At 49.1% G+C, this 21891-nt stretch overlaps 1 protein-coding gene across 5 annotated transcripts in view; it reads right to left on the bottom strand.

The window, feature by feature from the left end:
• hivep2a (HIVEP zinc finger 2a) overlaps positions 1 to 21891 on the bottom strand; it is a 242161-nt gene that overhangs the window by 145697 nt on the left and 74573 nt on the right. For 4 of the 5 annotated variants that reach the window (XM_055639146.1, XM_055639149.1, XM_055639144.1 and 1 more), the window contains one exon: positions 6689 to 6781. The gene's annotated coding sequence lies outside the window, so the exon portion shown is untranslated. Of the gene's footprint in view, positions 1 to 6688; positions 7487 to 21891 lie in introns of those variants that run through there. The other variant, XM_055639145.1, reaches the window with a different exon arrangement.

Raw genomic sequence — 21891 nt, 5'->3', positions numbered from 1 at the left:
GATTATGCCACTTCTATCTGAACTACAAATCTTCATTCGTACTGAAAGTGGCCACCTGTACCTTTGTTGGGACTGTCATACCATCTCGGGACGTCCTGGCCAAAGTGGAAGTCTGCGATGTGTATTTCCTGCTGCAGTGTGGAAAATCCAAGGGACGCCGTCGTACACAGCAAGATCCCACAAATTAGCAATGGGAGATAATCCGATCACAAACTACGGGCAGGGCAGCATGGAAAACAACATTTTCCTAAACTGATACAGTGTGGAAACAGACCCTTCAGCCCAACTTGCCCACCCCGGCCAACAATGTCCCAGCTATACTAGTCCCACCCACCTGCGCTTGATCCATATCCTTCCAAACCTGTGCTATCCATGTACCTGTCCAACTGTTTCTTAAACGTTGGGAGAGTCCCAGCCTAAACAACCTCATCTGGCAGTTTGTTCCATACACCCACCACCCTTTGTATGAAAAAGTTACCCCTCAGATTCCTATTAAATCTTTTCGCCTTCACCTTGAACCTCCTTCCACTGTCTGAAGCAGCTGCACCAAAGTTCCTATAGCTATAGAATCTTTGAGCTTCACCGCTCGGCCATGCACCTTGCTGTTGGCTGGTGAAGGAGGGGAGACGGTGGCGAGGAGATCCCAACCGCCTCCCCCTTTGGCGGCGGCACTTGGCGGTGGACAGGGATGGCCAAGGCAGCCGCCATGTTGTCCGAGGAGCTTCTGACCTTCCTTCCTCACCACCTCCCCTCTCTCTCTCTCTCTCTTGTACGCCCCCCTCCACCCCCCCCCCCCCCTATCCTGAGACCCCTCCTCTCCATCCCACACTGATCCCTATTCCCGACTCTATTCAGTCATCACTGACATCCCCTGTGCTCCCCGCCCCATTCCCCATCTATTCATCCTGCGCTGATCACCCCATCCACCTCGCATTGATTATCCTGCCACTCCCCATTCATCCTACACTGGTCCCCCAATTCATCCTGTACTTCACCCCCTTCACATCCATCCTGCACTTCTCCTCCATTCATCATGCACTGGTCCTCCCATTCATCCTGTACTGACCCACCCTCCATTTACCCTGCACCGATCTCCCCATCCATCCTGTAGTGCTCACCATTCATCTTTTACTGATCCCCCCATTCATCCTGTACCGATCCCCTCATTCATCCTGTACCAATTCCCCATTCATTCGTCCTGTACCAATTCCCCATTCATTCTATACTGATCTCCCATTCATCCTATACCGATCCCGCATTCATCTTTTACTAATCCCAACCATTCATCCTGTACTGATCCCCACCATTCATCCTGTAATGATCCCCTCATTTATCCTGTAATGATCTCCCATTCATCCTGCACAGACCGTCAGATCCACACTGTACTGACCCCCCACCCCCCATTCATCCTGTACAGATCCCCCCATTCATCCTGCGCTGATCCACCCCCCATCCATCCTGTACTGATCCCCCCATTCGAGAAGAATGGGGGAACAGTCTGAAGAAGGGTCTGACCTGAAACATTGCCTATTTCCTTCGCTCCATAGATGCTGCCTCACCCGCTGAGTTTCGCCAGCACTTTTGTCTACTCCCATTCATACTGTACTGATCCGCCCATTCATCCTGTACTGATCCCTCACATTCATCCTGTACTGATCCCCCCCCCATTTAACACCACTGGCATCCCCCGTGCTTTCCCATCACAATTTTACATACTCCAACCAACACGTACTAATTCACCTGCCTCAATCCATCCATTCCGCTCCGATTGCCTTCTGTTTAGTTTGTGACTTTATTTGAAGCAGAAATAATATGTGAATGCTTCATTGAGCATAATTCCGACGGGTAACTGCGCACTTCGTCCGAGCACATTATCGCACGTGTCATGCAAACGGTCTTAAATGACCACCTAAACTGTCGTTTGGCAACGTAAAAAGCTGCCACGGTTGCCCGGCTGGCAACAGGGGAAACAAAGTTAAGTGAGAACCCTGTTACGTAGGATCTATCCCGAGAGAAGAAGCCACAATTTACCAGCAAAATGCAGCACTCTCGACAGTGCAGTGGAATTTTCAACAAGTACAAAATGCATCTCAAGATGATGGCACTTAATGTCACACTGCGGAAGGATGAACTGTTCAGCTCAAGGGCCTGACTCACTCACACACAGCTGCAACATTACCAGCTTGTTAAATCGTTCAGATCACAGGGGGCAGGGGCTTTGGTGGGCATCAGTTCAGTTGCCCACGTTCACTTATCACTGGTGCGCACACACTCATTGCCAGTCTTTCAGCCACTTTTTCTCAATGATGCCTCTCAGGGCAATATAATGACCACAGCCAAGGTGAATTGATGAATTAGCTCCTCTCCCAACTTCCTTCTCCACCCCTCCTCAAACCTACCAGCCACCATCATTTATATAACCACCTCCAACTGCTGAATCTCTCCCTGTCTCCCTGCCCCCTGCACCATACTTCCACTGCAACCCCCATAATCTAGCCCCTGGACCTCTCCATATCTCTGTAACCCTATTCCACTCTCTATACTCTTCCCTCTCACTTTTAGCCTCCTCCCCCCCCCCCACCCTGTCCCCCCCCCCCCCACCCCCCCCCCCACCCTGCCCCCCTATGAGCACTAAACTACTCCCTATAAAACTCTGGCCTCTGGACCTTCCCCCAATCTCGGAATTCCCTCTAACCTCCTTTAGCTCTCCATTTCCCTATAAACCTCTCCAGCCTCTATATTTTTCCTCTTCTCTATAAACCTCCGCCCAGCTCCCCTCCTGAACTTTGTAACCCCCAACCGGTCCTCACCCTCCTCCCTATCTCTATCAACCTTCTCCAGCCCCTGCAGCCCCCATCTCTGTATTCTTTTCCAATCCCTACTATCTCACTATCTCTGTAATCCCGTCAGCTACGACACCGTCCCCACCTTTCTAACCTCTTCCAGCCCTTAGACCCCTCACTATTTCTGCAACCTCCTTGTCCTTGCACCATCCCCTTGCTCTGTAATCTCCACTCTCGCCTGCACCTCTCTTCTGGACAATCTCTTCCAGCATTGACATTTACACTGGTACTTATATCTCAAACTCATGGACCACATCTCAATAACCTCTTCCATCTGTGACACCGGTCTCTGTAAACTTCAGATGACACCACTCCCTATCATTTTCATCCACCGATTATAGCCATGTGCCATTCCTGAATTTATTCCAATAAGTGGTGACATTTGATTATGCTTCTGTGAAACCCTTCAGTTCCTTTCCCTCATCAAGGAGCTTTCTGACTGCCAGCTATTGCTGACAAAATTCAACGGTTGCTGAGTGCCCCCTTCACTCTGTGAATGCAAGAGTGCGTGGGGAGTTGGAGAGGGGATTGAGGATAACTCATAGCCACAGGTCACGGCAGATGGTGGCACTTGAGCAACAGAAACCAACCTACAACCAGTAACACTGCCTTGTATACTGAAGCCAAGGCTCCATGGTTGGTGAAGGCACCTTGGTAAAGAAGAACCTATGCAATAATTGCTGGGCCTCCTCCATCAAGGTCGCACGCAAATTGGAGGAACTCCACCTCATATTTCATTTGAACAGCTTACAACCCAACGGTATCAACGTTGATTTCTCTCATTTCCAGTAACTCTTACATTTCTTCCCCTGCCCCACCCCCTTTCTCTCTCCCCCTCCCCTCCCACAACCTAGTTGTCTTACTAGTTCTACTGTTCACATCCTTGTATCCCTGTTGTTGGCACATCTTCCCCAACTAACAATGAGCCATTATGAACTCCACCCTTCCTGAGGTCATCTGTTACTGGCCCCGTTTTGTTCTGGCCTCTCTATCTATCAGTCTGAAGAAGATTTCCGACCCGAAACGTCACCTATTCTTTTTCTCCAGAGATGATGCCTGACTCGCTGAGTTACTCCAGCACTTTGGGTCCATCTTTGCAATAATTATTGATATTTCTATTGGTTTATTATTGTTCTGTACTGACATATAGGGAAGAGTTTCGCATGCATGCTAATCAGTCGAATCATACCACACACGACTACAATCTACCGATACATATGTACAGCAGATAGCGCAAAGAGAAAAATCCCAGAGTGCAGAATATAGAAACATAGAAAATAGGTGCAGGAGTAGGCCATTCGGCCCTTCGAGCCTGCACCGCCATTCAATATGATCATGGCTGATCATCCAACTCAGTATCCTGTTCCTGCCTTCTCTCCATAACCCCTGATCCCTTTAGCCACAAGGGCCACATCTAACTCCCTCTTAAATATAGCCAATGAACAGGCCTCAACTACCTTCTGCGGCAGAGAATTCCAGAGATTCACCACTCTCTGTGTGAAAAAAAAGTTTTCTTCATCTCGGTCCTAAAAGATTTCCCCCTTATCCTTAAACTGTGACCCCTTGTTCTGGAGGGTCTTACAATGTTATGGTGTTATAGTTACAGAGTAAGATCAGATTAAAAAGTGCATGGCTCCCAATGAGGTAGTTAGGGACATTGGGACTACACCCTGTCTTATGGGAGGACTGTTTCGTAATCTGACAACTTTAAGGAAGAAGCTGTTCCTGAATCTGAGAGAGATGTGATATGTGCTTTCACACGTTTGTATCATCTGCCAGATGGGAGAGGGGAGAATAGGGAGTGACTGGGGTAAAAATGGGCCACGATTATATTGGCATAATGGATTATTGATGACATGGGCAAATAGGTAATGTAAAACAAATGGAATGCAAAATGGTATTGGTAACGTTGGTATCTCATCCATCACTCCACCCATTCACTTCCTTCGAACCATGGATGCACAGAGACCCTCCTATGTACCATCTGTAAAATGCACTGCAGTTGCTCGACCAAGCTAATTCACCAGCACCTCCCAAACTTGGGATGCTGGGATCTCTGGAACAAAGCCAGCGACTGCACAGGAACACCACCGCTCACAGCTTCCCCTCCAAGTCACACACCGTCCTAAAATGGAAATATGTCACCAGTCCTTCATGTCACAGGGTCTAAATCCGGAAACCCCTTCACAGATAGCATTGTGGAAGCACCTTCACCAGAGTTGATAAATGCTGCATGTCAATAACTCCATCACATAACGAACCCCAAACCTGGGGATCATCGGACACTGACCCCGAGGTTCAGACTGGCCCTGGGGATCATTGGAGACTGATCCTGAGGTTCAGACTGATCCTGGGGTTCTTCGGAAACTGACCCTGGGAATGACCCAACAGTGACCATGGGGATGATTAGACCCAGATGCTGAGGGTAGCCAGTCTGACCCAGGGGACCATTAGACCCAGACCCTGGGGATCATTGGACACCAGGGAGTAACCAAACTGACTTTGGGGTTCATTAGACACTGAGCTTGGGAATGCCCAGGCTGACCTTGGAGATCAATGGACACTGACCCTTAGAATAGCCAGACTGACCATGTGTGTCTCTGGGCGCTGAACCTGGCGTTGACCAGGCACTTACCCTGAGGATGACTGGACGCTGATCATAGGGATGATCAGACACTGACCCAAATGTGACTGGACACTGATCCCGTGGATCACTGATCCCGCAATGACCAAACTGACCCTGGGATCACTGGACACAGACCTTTGCGATGTCTAGATTAACCCTGGGGATGACTGCACACAGACCCTGAGGACAGCTGGACAAGACAGAACCAGGCTGTAGCAGAAACCTTCTCCTCATCGGGACATATTGATGAACCATTATCGGCCTGGATGACTGGAAATAGCCAGTGAGGGATCAGAGCCAGTGACGGAACATAAAAAAACACAAGTAACAGAAGCAGGAGGCCATTCAGCCCTTCACTCCAGCTCTACCATTCAGCACCACTTCCCTGCCCTATCATGGCGATGTACTGAATTACTGTACTGATTAAAACTCCATCTACCTCAAGCTTTGAACATATTCAAGCATTCGGTCCACACTGCTTTGTGGGAGAAGGCATTTCAAAGACTCACAGCCCATTTAAGAGAATAAATCCTTCCTCATTTCAGCTTTAATTTGATGCCCCATTATCATGAGACTGTGCCCTCTGGTCCCACAAGGGGCAACATCCACCCAACATTTACCCTGTTAAACTCCCTCAGAATCTAATGCATTGACGTGCCAGCAAGGGGTGTTTTATCGCAACTGAGTATAGCAAGTGACAGTGACTACATGATGCACGAGTTGTAAAGGGCATGCAATGCAATGTGAAGTCTGCTTCAGACCACCAACCAAGTCTTGTAGTTGTATCAAAGATGAGCGTCACTGAATTTCAACACCTCTGACAAAATATATATTCGACAAATGTTTTCACCAACTCTAGTGCAGTTAACAAGAGCACAGGAAACATAGCACATTGCATATCCTTTTTGCCTTAGTAGCACAAAACAGCGTGTACCATGCAGCTTACGAAAGTGAGCACTGGGTTCAATGGAATCAGACCAGCATGTGTAAAAATACACCGACATTTACAGACACAATTTACAATCCTGCTTTTATCTACTCAGAGCCGACAAAACACGCAGTGAGCTCGGGAATACAGGTTGGCAAAATATATTAGTTTGAAGGTTACACATTTGTTTTAAATGATACATTTTAAACTAACACAAGTGGAACTGCCAATGCACAAAGGTATATAGGTCTCACACAAAAAAATAACATGAAAATCAATCCATTCTGTTACCTTCAAGGGTCCATAAAGTGGCGGTTTCTACAGTCCAGTGGAATAGCAGCACTTTCTGAGACTCCTGTTATAAACCCACGGCTTGGACGTTTTCTGTGGAGCGGCAAAATGACAACCTCTGTGTTACAGGCTCAGCGGCCACTTTAATCTTTAATCATTCAACAACATCCTGGAAACTTTCATTGTCCGATCTCTGAGGTCACTTATTTGAAGGTGCACTGCTCTGGGCTGGCTACCGTCAATCAAGGGCCAAGCACTAACTGGGGAATGTTCTGCGAGGAGAGTCTACTGATGCAAGTTTATCAGCAGAGAAAATACCCACTGATGATGCACATCCATGCACAGAAATAGCTGCGGGGCCCCTCCGAGGGATTATCCGACAATCGACCGGTTCGCCAGCATTGCCCGCGCACAGCACTGAGATTCAGCAGGGCAGCAAAACGTCAACATTGGGGCTGTCATCGGAGGGGTTGTAAAGAATGATGTGTTTACAGTTAAATCGGTCAGTAATTACGCATACTGTCTGGGGATGCTGCACTGGCACAACCTCAACTAAAGGGCACCATTCACAGCATTTAAAAACAGTATTTATTCTACAATATTCCATGAATGAAATACTGTATTAGGAGAATTTAGACCCACGAGCACAAACTCTGGGTGAAAAGGAACATATCTGCATGAATTGCCTGTGCTCTTTCCCCATTCCACCTTTGGCTTTCCGTTCCACTCCCTTTCTGCCCCTTCATTTCCTTTTTTATCCCTATCACTCTCTCCATCCCTCTTTCCATTCGCTTATCATCATGACTCTCTCTCTCTCTCTCACACACACACTCATTTCTTTGCTTTCTCATTTTCTCCTTTTCACCTTTCCCTCTTCCCTGTGTCCCTCTCTTCTCTCCCTCTCCCTTATCTCAGTCTCTCCACTTTAATGCTTTTCCTTTCTTCTCTGTATCATTCCCTCCCTCCGCCCTTACTATCTCTCCAGAACTCTCTCTTTCCCCCCGTCCCCTCTCTTGCCCCTTTCCTGTCACTTCCCCTTTCCTACCCTCCCTCTGTTCCTTGCCTTACCCCCTCTAATATTCCTTTGCCCCTCTTCCTTAAACCCTCTTGTAATTCCCTCTTTTGTACCTCCTTTCCTATCCCTTCTATCTCCCCTTCTTCCTCATCTCCCGCTGTCCATCCACCCTGCTCTTTCCTCCCCTCTTTCCCTACTCTGCCCTCTCTCTTTATATACCCTTTTGTTTCATTCCATCTCTCTTTTCTACTCACTCATCTTCTATCCCTCTATTTCCCCCATCCTCCACTCTTGCCATCTCTCTCTCTCTTCCTTCCTCCCTCCCATCCTCCCTCCCTCCCTCTCCCCCTCTCCTTCCCTCTCTCTCTCCCTCTCCCAGTGATTCAGCTGCCTCCTTCCCGGTTCTACCTGCACAGTCCACCTGCTGCCTGACATTGCCGGTGCAGGTGGGTGTTGTGCAACCCATGGTTGGCATGGCTCTGCCACAGGGAGGTCAGGAAGTGAAGTGAAGTGCGGTGACTCAGCAGAGTTGGAGGATATGGTGCACCCGTCCAAAACACAAGGGCCCTCAAACCCTTTCCTCTGCCCCAGTCAGCTGCAGGGGTGGATACCATGGGAGCTGACGTAGGAAGTTAAAACTCTTTAATTTCCATATGACTCAGTCACTGCCACCACGGCGCTGCAGACTCACAATTCAGCTTCAGTTCAATTAAATCCCTGACATTTCCTTGCTTTATATCTGTGCTCGATCTAAGAAAACACTTGATCAGGTGTACAATGCATACAAATTAGTAGCAGGAACAAACCATTCAGCCATTCAAACCTGATGCCCAATTCATCAAGATCACAGCTGATGTTACAGAGTCACACAGCGTAGAAACGGGCCCCACAGCTCATCACGTCTGTGCCGTCCATCAAGCTCCCATTTATACTAAACCTCTGCTGCTCCCATTTTTCTTCTCCCCACATTCCTTCACATCAACTCCCCCCAGATTTTACCCCAACATTAGGGACAACTTACAGCAGTCAATTCAACACACACTTCTTTGGGATGTGAGAGGAAACCAGCGCACCTGGAGGAAACCCACGCTGTCACAGAGGGAATCTGCAAACTCCGCACAGACGGAACCGGAGATCGGGATCAGACCCACATCTCTGGAGCTGGTGCAACCATTTACACCACCCCTGCCGTCTCCCTCGGTGCCAGCTTCCTGCACTCATTCCAAGTCCTTTAATTCCATTAATATCCACCAATCTATCAATGTTTTGAATGAACTCAGTGACTGAGGTTGTGAACGACAGACGAGGAATGCAGGATCTCAGTGGAATCCTTGTCCAAACCTCAGTGTTTGCAAGAGGCCAAGCAAGGGCCAGCCAGCTCATGAGGAATAACTGCGCGGAGGGCGAGCAATATGGGGCAGCAGTGGCGAGATCCTAGTGACTAGCAAATAAAAACTGGGCCAAGGTTTTAGGAGGTCCATTCGGGCACTCTGACGCGCTCGCACACACACGCATGCCCGCACATACGTGCACACAAACATATACAAAAACAATTACACAGAAGGTAACAGAGAGATGGACTACCCTGCCAGGACAATTACTCATTTTAATTTTAGATTCAAAACAGTTTTGTTAATCAAAACAAATCAAGAGAACCAGAAAAGGCACACACAAGGAATTAAATCAAACCTTAGTGTTCTCTCTCTCGCGTGCTCTCTCACTCACTTTCTCTCTGTCTCTCTTTCTCTCTGTCAGTCTGTCTTTCTCTATGTCTCTCTATTTCTGTCTCTCTCCATCTCTTTATTTCTCTCACTCTCTGCATCTGTCTCTCTCTCTCTCTCACAGACTTACACAATCACCACACCTGATGCACATTGATAATTTTTTCCACTGCAGCTTTGCGGGATCGTGCGGTGTATACAATGACCATGTTCAGCTACTTTGCAATATGGCCTTTAACAGACAGCCAGATATAAGACCATAAGTGATAGAGGCAGGGGGAGGTTGAGTGACCTTCACAAATTACTCCCCATGTCTATGTGAGTGGTGGAATCTGGGAGAGTAAAATCAGCGTGGGATTGGTGTGATGTGTGCTGGGTGGTTAGTGGAAAAGATGGGCTGAAGGATCTCTTTCCCCATGATATGATTGTATGACCCCTTGAATGGTGGAAAGGCGCGAAGGACTGATTTTAGTTTAGAGATACAGCGTTGAAACAGGCCCTTCGGCCCACCAGACCACTGATCACCCATTTACATCAGTTCGATATTATCCCACTTTCCCATTCACTCCCTACACACTGGGGACAATTTATAGAGGCCAATTGATCGAAAAACCCGCACGTCTTTGGGATGTGGAAGGGAAGCGGAGCACCCAGAGTGAACCCACAGGGAGAACATGCGCAGACAGCACCCGAGGTCAGGATCGAACCCATCGAGTGGCAGCAGCTCTACCAGCTGCATCACGGGCTCTTCATGTTTCACAGATATAGAGGATGAGTAACAGAGAGAGAGGAGAGCAGGGAGAGAGAAGAGAGAGGAGAGAGAGGGAGAGAGGAGGAGGAGACAAAGGAGGGGGAGGGGGAGAGGGGGAGGGAGGGAGGGGACAGGGGGTAGAATGAGAGGAGGGGGGAGAGAGGGGGAGAGAGGGAGAGAGAGGGGGAGAGAGAGAGAGACGGGGAGAGGGAGGGAAGGTGAGAGAGGGGGAGGGGGGAGAGGGGGAGAGGGAGAGAGGGGGGGAGCAGGATAGGGAAGAGAGAGGTCCACTGCCAGACTTCTTCGCCTGTGCAGCTGTAATCCAACCATCCTCATACAGGCAATGCCACCACAGACCAATATTCCCATTTCCTGCTTTAATCCGTGATTCCCACAACAGAGTATCTGGCTATCTGTTCCGGACTGCATCTAGCTCCGCGGGAATGATTATGTAAGCTCCCACTGGGAGAGTGACCAGTAGTGAGCAGATGGTGTCTGTAACACTGCATCCTTAACAGGATATGTTAGGGTGTGAGGCGGCAGGGGAGATGAGCAAATCTGCAGGAAAGGGTGGGAACTTGGATTCCATCTTATTTTACAGCCACGGTGGTTTATTAGTTACATGCAGCCCTGAATGAAGCTCGGTCCCCTGCTCATAAAATTCACACCAACCAGAGAGAGGGACACAGGGCTAATGCTAAATATAGATGAGCTGTTCTACAATGGACAGGGAAAATGACACACACACACGCACCACATACATATGTATGCACACATTCCCACACATCCACACACATAGACATACCGACAAACACAAACTGATACACACAGACTCATGGACTGACAGGCATAAACACACGCAAACTGATACATACACATAGGCACAAATACAGCCTAACAGACACAGAAACAGATATACACCACACGTACAGACATACAGAGAGACATGCACACACACACACACACAAAAAGACATTCACACGCACACAGATTCACACACAGAAACACACACACAATGACCGACACACACACACAGCCACTCTCACAGACACAAACACACATAAAGTCTCAGGCCGACAACGTCCACACACATAAACCCACAGCCACCATCACACCACACCTATCGATGCACACTAGACACACATACATTCACACAGATACAAACGCACACACACAGACAGAGACACACCTAAGCGCAGACTGAGTGGCAAAGACCCTCATACAGATACAAAGATAGACCCTGTGCACACACACATGCACTCACTCACTCGCACACATATAGACAGACACATGTGTAGGAAAGAACTGCAGATGCTGGTTTCAATTGAAGGTAGACACAAAATGCTGGAGTAAGTCAACGGGACAGGCAGCATCTCTGGAGACCCGAAACGTCACCCATTCCTTCTCTCCAGAGATGCCGCCTGTCCCGCTGAGTTACTCCAGCATTTTGTGTCTACCTTAGACAGACACAGACTGATTGACACACACACAGAAACACACAGCCACTATCACAGTTATCACAGTTACACATAGGCGCAGACACAGATACATTCACACACACAGACACAAATATACAACCATATTTTTCATACACACACAGCCCGTCCCACAGCTACAAGTACACATTCAATCGCATATGCACACACAGGCACAAACAGATAAGACAAACACATATAAACATGTGCAGACATACACACAATAGAGCTACACACACAATCGACACTGACTTGCAGACACAGGCAATCTTAAATATGTGCACACACGCAAGCATTCTTGCGCAGATGGGTATGCCTGCTTGCATGCATGCATGCATACGTAATGCAAGCATTAAGCAGGAAGCTGGAGCAGAGTGATCACAGAGAGGAACCCTGGTTATTATTGCCCTACCTCAGATCAGGAATGCATCAGGAGGTCCTCTTAGGCATTAGAACATGCCTCTCCCTAGAGGTTCCCTCTCACCCCTAAGGCAATCCCCAATATTAACTGTGATTGCCTTTGCATTAAAGGCTCAGGGGACAGAATTTCTGAGTGTGGCCAGGGCAGCTTTCTGACGCAGATTCTAGATAGAAGAACGTGAAGCAGCATTACTGGACCTTCTCTTTGGGTGGTGGGTGCTGAATGTGCCTGATCCAGTGGAAGGAGTGTCAGTGAGGGAGCATTTTGGAAATAGTGAGAATAACGGCATATAACTCAGTTCATGGAAAAAGATGGGGATGCAGCAGCATTTATGGCCTTAAATAGGGCAAGAACCAATTTCACTAATGTGGGATGGCATGGTGGCGCAGCGGTTGAGTTGCTGCTTAACAGCGCCAGAGACCCGGGTTCGATCCTGACTATGGGTGCTGTCTATATGGAGTCTATATCTTCTCCCCATGACCTGCGTTGGTTTTATCCGGGTGCTCTGGTTTCCTCCCACACTCCAAAGACGTACAAGTTTGTAGATTAATTGGCTTGGTAAAATGGTAAATTGTCCCAGGTGTGTAGGATAGTGTTAGTGTGCGGGGATCGCTGGTCAGCACAGACTTGGTGGTCCGAAGGGCGTGCTTCCGCCCTGTATCTCGAAACTAAACTAAGCTAAAATGTGCAAGCCATTGACGGGACCACACTTGGTATTGTGGATGTTTCTGGTTGCCCAATTATTGGAAGGATATGATTAAGGAAGAGAGCATGCAAAATGATTCACAAAAATATTTCTGAGACAGGAGGGCTTGAGGGGTGACCATTGAGCTTTATGAAAATTATGAGGGGCGGAGATAAGGTGGAATGTTGCAGTCTAATTTCCAGGGTAGGGGCGTCTAAAATCATGGGGAAATGGGTTTATGGTGAGAGGGAAAAGATTTAAATGGCACTAGAAGGGTACGTGGTTGTGTATGGAACGAGCTGCCAGAGGAAGTGGCAGAGGTGGCTACATTACAATGTTTTAAAGAAAGTTAGACAGGTACATGGACATGAAAGATTTATAGTTATTAGTCCAAATGCAGGAAATAAGGACTAGTTCAGACAAGTATCTTCATCTCACACCCTCCCTCTGCCTCATACACCTCCCGGTCCACCTCACACCTACCCACACACCCTCTTCCCTCCTCACACACCCTCCCTCTACCTCTCTCCCTCACTCTCTCTTTCTATCTCACCCTCTCCCCCTCCTCACACATCCTTCCCCTATCTCATACACTCTACATTTTCCTTATCATACATCCTCCCTCTCCCCTCACACACCGTCCCTCTCACACCTTCCCTCTCCCCACATACCATCTCTCTCTTCCCATCGTCACCCCCCCTCTCCCCTCGCACGCCCTCTGTCTGCCACACCCTCCCTGGTAACTATTGACACTGTGAGCCTAACACCGGTGGTAGAGAAGATACTGGGAGGATTAATGGTCACTTGCAAAGGCACGGACTAATCAAAGACAGACAACATGGCTTCGTCAAGGGCAGATCCTGCCTGAACAGTGATTGAATTCTTTGAAGATGTAACAAAGTGTATCAATGGGAGCAGGGCAGTGGATGTGATTACAAGGTATTTTGCTTTTGACAAGGTCCCACATAAGAGACTGATTGCAAAAGGTCAGGGTTATGGGATACAGGACAAGTTGGCAAACTGGATCTAACATTGGCTTGGCAATGGAAGACAGAGTTCGATGGTAGAGGATTGTTTTGTGATTCGATGTCTGTGACTAACGATGCCCCATAAGAATTAGCGTAGGACGTTCAGAAACTTACAAAATTCTAAAGGGGTTGGACAGGCTAGATGCAGGAAGATTGTTCCCGATGGTGGGGAAGTCCAGAACAAGGGGTCACAGTTTAAGGATAAGGGGGAAATCTTTTAGGACCGAGATGAGAAAAATATTTTTCACAGAGAGTGGTGAATCTGTGTAATTCTCTGCCACAGAAGGTAGTTGAGGCCAGTTCATTGGCTATATTTAAGAAGGAGTTAGATGTGGCCCTTATGGCTAAAGGGATCAAGGGGTATGGAGAGCAGGCAGGTACAGGATACTGAGTTGGATGATCAGCCATGATCATATTGAATGGCGGTGCAGGCTCGAAGGGCCGAATGGCCTACTCCTACACCTATTTTCTATGTTTCTATGAATGGTAGATTCTTAGGGACTACTGATAAACAAGGGGACCTTTGAGTACAGGTCCATAGATCCTTGAAGATGGCATGTAGTTAGATAACATGGTTGGCAAGCAAATGGAATACTGGCCTTTTTTAAGACCTTTGAACTTGAAGAACACAGTATTGAGTATAGAGGTTGGGAGGTCATGCTGCAATCATATAAGACGTTGGTAAGGCCACATTTAGAGTATTGCGGTCACCATGATTTTGGGCATCATGTTATACGAAAGATGTTGTCAAGTTGGGAAGGAAGCAGGGAAGATTCACAAGGATGTTCCCAGGACTCAAGGGGCTGAGCTATAGGGAGGGGTTGCGCAGGCTAGGACTCTATTCCTGGAAGTGCCGGAGGATGAGGGATGATCTTATAGAGATGTACAAAATCAGGAGAGAAATATAAATGTGCAGCGTCTGAAATTCATTGAGAACAGAAGACATAAGTTTAAGGTGAGGGGGAAGACGGGAAAGATTTAATAGGAACTTGAGGGGTAATTTTTTTTACACAAAGGGTGGTTGGTGGGTATATGGACGAGCTGCCAGAAGAGGTAGATGGATGCTTTAAGAAACATTTAGACAGATACATAGATAGGATAGGTTTAGAGGTACATGGGCCAAACACAGACAGATGGGATTAGTGCAGGTGGAACATGGTGGTCAGAGTGGACAACTGCATCTGCCGTTACTTGTGGCTCCAGGTTCAATGGGGATGGAAGGCATTTGGCCCATTGACTTTATTCCGGCTCAAAGAAAAATCTCATTCTACCATTCATTTACCCTGTATATTTGCATCCCACTGCCCTGTGATCGCTTCTTAGATTCTACCGCTCACCTGCACACTAGAGGAAATTTGGGGATTTAAGGTCTAGCTGGGACACGAGAGGAAACTGGAGCACATGGGTGAAATGTGTAGGAAAGAACTGCAAATGCTGGTTTAAATCCAAGGTAGACACAAAATGCTGGAGTAATTCAGCGGGTCAAGCAGCATCTCTGGAGAGAAGAAACGGGTGACGTTTCGGGTCGAGACACTTTTTCAGACTGAAACATCACCCATTCCTTCTCTCCAGAGATGCTGCCTGACCCCCCGAGTAACCCCAGCATTTTGTAAGCAACTGGGGGAATCCTGCGTGGTCACAGGGTGAACGTACAGATGTCACACAGGCAGCACCCGAGGAGGTCAGGATCAGACCCGGGTCTCTGGCACTGAGAGGCAGTGGCTTGATCAGCTGCACCACTGCAGGAAGCACACTGTGGAGGAGGGAAGGGGGGGGGGGGGGGGAATTAAAACCTCAAAAACCTTCTGCTCAAATAGTTTTTTTTTTATATTTGGATTGGAATGCGATGAGTTATATTTGACTCAGAGGTTAGGAGGATTTCAAAATATATTTGGGGGGGGGGGGGGGGGGATATGAAATGATCACTATGTTCTAAGATTTCCTAGAAGCAGCCTCAGCGCTGTCTAAACACGCCTGTTCAAAGTGTACTTTATCCTGACAGGGATCCTTAAAGTGGTGTTCTCAAATTCCCAAAGGCACTTGTGCACAACAGCAGTCAGTCTAGAAATTGTGTGATTATAAAAGCCCTTCCACTTGTTCACCCCCACTGATTTATTGTGCCACAAAATATCAGTCCATACTGACTCCAAGCAGAACATGTCTACGTGCACCATTTTCCTGTCACTTATTAACTGGCAGAGAAGAAGAGTTGAGGCCTGGGGCAGATCAACAATGATTCTACTGAGAGGCAGGACAGGTTTGAGGGGCTGAGTGGCCAGCTTCTTTCCCCATTTTGGGACTTACAGCGTAACAAAACAGGCCCTTCAGCCCAACTTGCCCACTTACGACCAACATGTCCCATCTAGGCTAGTCACACCTGCCTGCTTTTGGCTCATATCCCTCTAAAACTATCCTATCCATGTACCTGTCTAAGTGTTTCTTAAATGTTGTGATAGTACCTGCCTCAACTACCACCGCCGGCAGCCCATTCCATGCTCCCACCACGCATTGTGTAAAAAAGGTACCTCAGGTTCCTATTAAATAATTCCCCCCTCACCTTAACCCAATGTCCGCTAGTTCTCGATTCCCCTACTCTGGGCAAGAGAATCTGTGCGCTTATCCAATCCATGCCACTCATGATTTTGTACACAAGACAAGATACAAGATACATTTCTTTGTCACGTGTACTAATTGGTCCAGTGAAATGTGTGGTCACCATACAGCCATACAAATAATAAAGAGCACAGAACACGATAGGTTTTAAACACAGACATCCAGACACAGCGGGATCAAAGTTTCACACTGTGAGGGAAGGCTCCAGAATTCAGTCATCCTCCTCTGTTGTACTCCCGTGGTCGGGGGCTCCCGAACCCCCCGCTGTCGCCGCTACGGGCGGCCCGATGTACAGGTCGGCTCACCGGGGTGATGGAAGTCCGACGTCGGGACTGGAGGGCGTCTTCCACGGCTTGGACATCCGAGTCGGCCACCTCCTTCGCACCGGGTCCACAGGCCGCGCTGGGCGGAGATTCAAACACTGGCGGCCCTCGGCAAAGGGCCCAGGACTCCGTGATGAAGAAGTCAGCGCCGCCCGCGCTGGGAGCTCTCCAAACCCCAGCTCCGACGTTGAAGCAGCGGCCCAACACCCCGGAGCTCCAAACGGCGATCCCAGGTAAGTTCTTTAGTAACTTGTCAGTTTCTTTGTTGAACTAATTTAAGGCGCATGCTGCCGCGCGGTGAATCCAGCGCTGCGCCGCCGCTGCTGAAGCTCTGGTCCGGGTCCCCGGCAGGAAAGGCCACTCCAATCCAGGTGGTGGGCCGCGAGGAAGGGGGCGAGGACGCGACTCGGAAAGTAGTCGCGTCCCCGCCAGGAAGTAACAGGGAAACGGTTTCCCCCTTACCCTACATACCCCTCTCCCCCACATAGAAAAACTAAAGAACTAAAGAAACATACTTTAAACCTAACTAAAAATAAAAAAAGATAGAAAAACAAACCAGCTGTATGCAGAGGCTGCCTTTAATGTGGCGCCCCCAGTGGCTCCTTGCCACTCATAATTTTGTACACTCCAATAAGATCATCCGTCCACCTCCTGTACTTCAAGGAATAGAGCCCTAGCCCGCTCAACCTCTCCCTATAGCCCAGGCCGTCACATTCTGGCAACATCCTTATAAAAAGTTAAGTATAGGAGCAAAGAGGTACTTCTGCAGTTGTACAGGGCCCTAGTGAGACCACACCTGAAGGATTGTGTGCACTTTTGGTCCCCGAATTGGAGGAAGGATATTCTTGCTAGTGAGGGAGTGCAGTGTAGTTTTAGACGGTTAATTCCCGGGATGGCGGGACTGTCATATGCTGAGAGAATGGAGCAGCTAGGCTTGTACACTGTGGAATTTAGACGGATGAGAAGGGATCTTATTGAAACATATAAGATTATTAAGGGTTTGGACACGCTGGGGCAGGAAACATGTTCCCGATGTTGGGGGGAGTCCATAACCAGGAGCCACAGTTTAAGAATAAGGGGTAAGTTAGTAATTTAGAACGGAGATGAAGAACACTTTTTCACACGGAGAGTTGTGAGTCTGTGGAATTCTCTGCCTCAGAGGGCAGTGGAGGCCGGTTCTCTGGATACTTTCAAGAGAGAGCTAGATAGGGCTCTTAAAGATAGCGGAGTCAGGGGATATGGGAAGAAGGCAGGAACGGGGTACTGATTGGGGATGATCAGCCATGAACACATTGAATTGTGGTGCTGGCTCGAAGGGCCGAATGGCCTACTCCTGCACCTTTTGTCTATTGTCTATTGCTCTCATATGTCCATTAAATCCATTTATTTTTTATTCCTCTACCATTCATCTGACCAAGATGCCTACCTGGGCTAATTACCAATATGCCTGCAAAAGACAAACTGCTGGAGGATTGCAGCAGATCAGACAACATCTGTAGAGGAAAATAGAGAAATTATGTTTTGTGTCACACCGAAGAAGGCTCCTAAACTCAAATTTGCTTCCCTCCACAGATGCTGGCTGACCAGTTGATTACTTCCAGTAGTTTGTTTTTCCCCCAAGATTCCAGCATCTACAGTCTTGTGCCTCCATTTCCCTATCCATCTTCCTGATAGGTTAGTACACCTCTATTATATGTCAAGCCTCCTCTGCTCCACAGTAAACAAGCCCATCTCACCCACCCTCTCCTGATAACTGAACTATTCCAACTCAAGCAATAATCTGGTGAATCTCCTCTGCACCTTCTCCAACACAACCACATGCGTCCGACAGCATGGTGATCAGTTGAGCACAATACTCCACGATGGCCAAACTAATGTTTTATAAAGTTGTTATGTGACATTGCTTTCTTCCAATATCCCAAAGATTTATAGGTTAACTGGTGTTGGGGCGAGTCTGGGGGAGGGGAAGTGGGTGGGTGGAACTCAGGAGCTTAGTTTAGAGATACAGTGTGAGAACAGGCCCTTCGGTCCACTGAGTCCGAGCCGACTAACAATCACCCCTACACTAGTTCCATCCAACACACTAGGGACAATTTATAGAAGCCAATTAACTTACAAAGCTACACGTCCTACATGGAATGCGGGAGGAAACCAGTGCACCCGGGGAAAACCCACACGGTCAAAGAGAGAATGTACAAACTCCATACAGACAGCAGTCATAGACAGGATCAAACCGGCTCCTCTGTCGTTGTAAGGCAGCAACTCTACCGCTTCACCACTGTGACGGAGTTGATGGGAACGCTGGGAGAATGAAATAGGATAAGTATAGGATGGGTGTAAGTGGGCAGTTGATGGTTGACAATGGACTTGGTGGGTGGAAGGACCCGTTTACATGCCTTATCTCTCTGATTCTAAGTTACTTCAGTATGAATGAAGAATGGTGTGAAAGCTACAAAATCCATGAGTAATCACTTTGCCGGGGTTGTGAGGGGAGGGCACAAAACAAATCTTGGTGGCACTTTCTTATGCTTTAGCTCAGGGTTCCCAGAGATTTACTCAGTGTGCCTTGGCTCCATGCCTTTGGGCAGTGCACTGAACGGAGTCTCCGCCTTCTGCCCCTCCGGCAGAACGAGGGGCATGAAACAACATCAAATATGTTCAGACGTGAATAAGACAAACCTGTTCCGACCAACCCCTCCGCAGGTTACAAATCTGGGCTTGTTCTTGCTGTGGGTTGCTTCCAGGAATAGCCTTTGCCTGTGGGCTTTCACAAAATGCCCGCGCTCGACAAGATAAAATATTTGGAACTCCCGCAATGGGGCCAAGCTAAGTCATTGCAACAATCCAGGCCTTGCAGTTTACTCACAATTAATTCTCGGCAGCATGTATTGCCCATTTTCATTGCCCAACCTCTGCTGTAGGGTGTCCCCAGCAACCTCCCTCATTCTCCACAGCTTGTTCCAAACTCATGTGGAAAAACAACCACCCCACGAACCAAGATGCGGAAACGAAGAACTGCAGATGCTGGAGTGTGAAAGTTGGGATGTTGCAATTGTGCAGAATGTTGGTGAGGCCACACTCGGAGTATTGCGTTCAGTTTTGGTTACCCTATATGGGATAAATGCTATTAAGTTGGGAAGAGTGAAGAAAAGATTTACGAGGATGGTGTCAAGTTCAAGTTCAAGTTACATTTATTGTCACATGCACCAATTGGTGCAGTTTTGGTGAGTCGAGACAGTCAGGTACAACAAAGTTCTTTTTAAACGAAATAAAGTGATTACCCGAGTCGATATTGACAGCCAAAATAAACAATGCTCACTCAAACCGCGGAGTAGCTCGAATGAATGGTTTTACAGAAAGCCTGCGAAAAAATGCTCTCCCACTCACGTGACCACGCCAGCCAATAACCGAGGGTTCGACATTACCAGGGCCCCACTAGGTGCGGCTACAGGACCCCACCCCCCAGAACCCGAGGTACGGAACCGAACGGATCAGCCATGATCATATTGAATGGCGGTGCAGGCTCGAAGGGCCGAATGGCCTACTCCTGCACCTATTTTCTATGTTTCTATGTTTCTATGTTTCTATGAGCGGGAGACTGGACACGGCGACCGCAACGCCTGGTAACAACGGACGGGGCGGGCGATACAGGTGGGGCTGGCAGAACAGAGCCAGGGAACCGTAACAGTTCGGGAGGAACAGGCACAACAGGTGCGACCAGACCGACCAGTGGACAGCCCCTGAGCCGAGGCTGCGCCACCACCACCGGGCTGTCGACATCCAGGCGGACCGGCTTAAGTCGAGCGACGGAGACGATCTCCTCTCTGCCCCCGATGTCCAACAGGAAAGTCACGACGCCGGGGCGCAACACCCGGAACGGACCCTCGTAGACTCGCTGCATTGGGGTCCGATGCGAATCCCTGCGGATAAACACAAATAGGCAGTTCTTAAGGTCCGGCAGCACGTGCACTGGGGCAGTCCCATGCCGTGAGGTAGGAATAGAGGCCAGGCCGCCCACTCTCTCGCAGAGACTCGCCGAAACCGCCAGGGTAGACTCCGGCTGCCCTCGAACCGCAGGGAGGAAATCCTCAGGTACCCACAAAGTCGAGCCATATACCAACTCAGCGGACGATATGTCCAAGTCCCCTTTAGGGGATGTGCGGATGCTTAACAGCACGCAAGGCTCGGACCCGTGAGACGTGCCTTCAGTGTCCATTTCAGGTGGCGGTGGAATCGTTCCACTCACCTGTTGGCCTGGGGGGGGTGATAGGCGGTGGTGTGGTGCAACTGCGCCCCGTATAGTTTCGCCAGCGAAGCCCACAATAAGGACGTAAACTGAGCGCCCCCGGTTGGCGGAAATGTCTGCCAGAACCCCGAACCTAACAATCCAATGGGCCGCAACAGCCCGGGAACAAGACGCGGCGGAGGTGTCCGACAGCGGAATAGCCACAGGCCACCTCGTATACGGTAGGCGGAGCGACTCTGGTCAGCAGCGGCCTCTGCAGCCTGTCCGCGTTTTTATTATTTTTTGTCTATGTTTATATGTAGTTTTTGTTATTTTATGTTGGGGTGTGTGTGTGGGGGGGGTGGGGGTGGGGTGGGAGGGAGGGGGGGAAACTTTTAAATCTCTCCCTGCACTGGAGACCCGACCTTTTCTCGTCGGGTCTCAGTTGTCGTTGGGGCCGCAACGAGGAGCGGCCTCCAACAGAAGAAGCCGGGGACTCTGGTGCCGACTCACCTCACCGTCGCGGAGCTGGCCGAGACCGGAGCGGGTGGAGCGGTGGAGGAGCGCTGCCGCTGCCGCTGCTGCTGCTGCTGCTGCTGCTGATGCTGCTACTGCGGGTCTGCGGACGGCGGCACCGGGAGCCCGCGGATCCCTGGAGGGAGACCGCTTTTCAGGGCTCCTGCAACGGCGACTTCTCCCGCCCGAGTTGTGGGGTCGAAGAGCTCCTGGAGCGGGGCCTACATCACTGCCCCGCGCGGCTTGGAATGGCCGCGGGACTCTGCGAGCGCACGCCGGGGTCTCTAACACCAAGACCCGGTGTGCGACCTCGCACCACCCGGCGTGGCTTTAATGGCCGCGGGACAATCGCCATCGCCAGCCGGGGGCTTTGACTTTGACTCTGACATCGGGGGGGGGGGGGGGAGAGTGCAGTGGAGAGATAAGTTTT

The sequence above is a fragment of the Leucoraja erinacea genome, chromosome 8 (genome assembly GCF_028641065.1).
Source record: "Leucoraja erinacea ecotype New England chromosome 8, Leri_hhj_1, whole genome shotgun sequence".
Classification (NCBI taxonomy): Eukaryota; Metazoa; Chordata; class Chondrichthyes; order Rajiformes; family Rajidae; genus Leucoraja; species Leucoraja erinaceus.
Note: the sequence above shows the minus strand (reverse complement) of the source record. Positions and strands in the feature narration are given on the sequence as shown.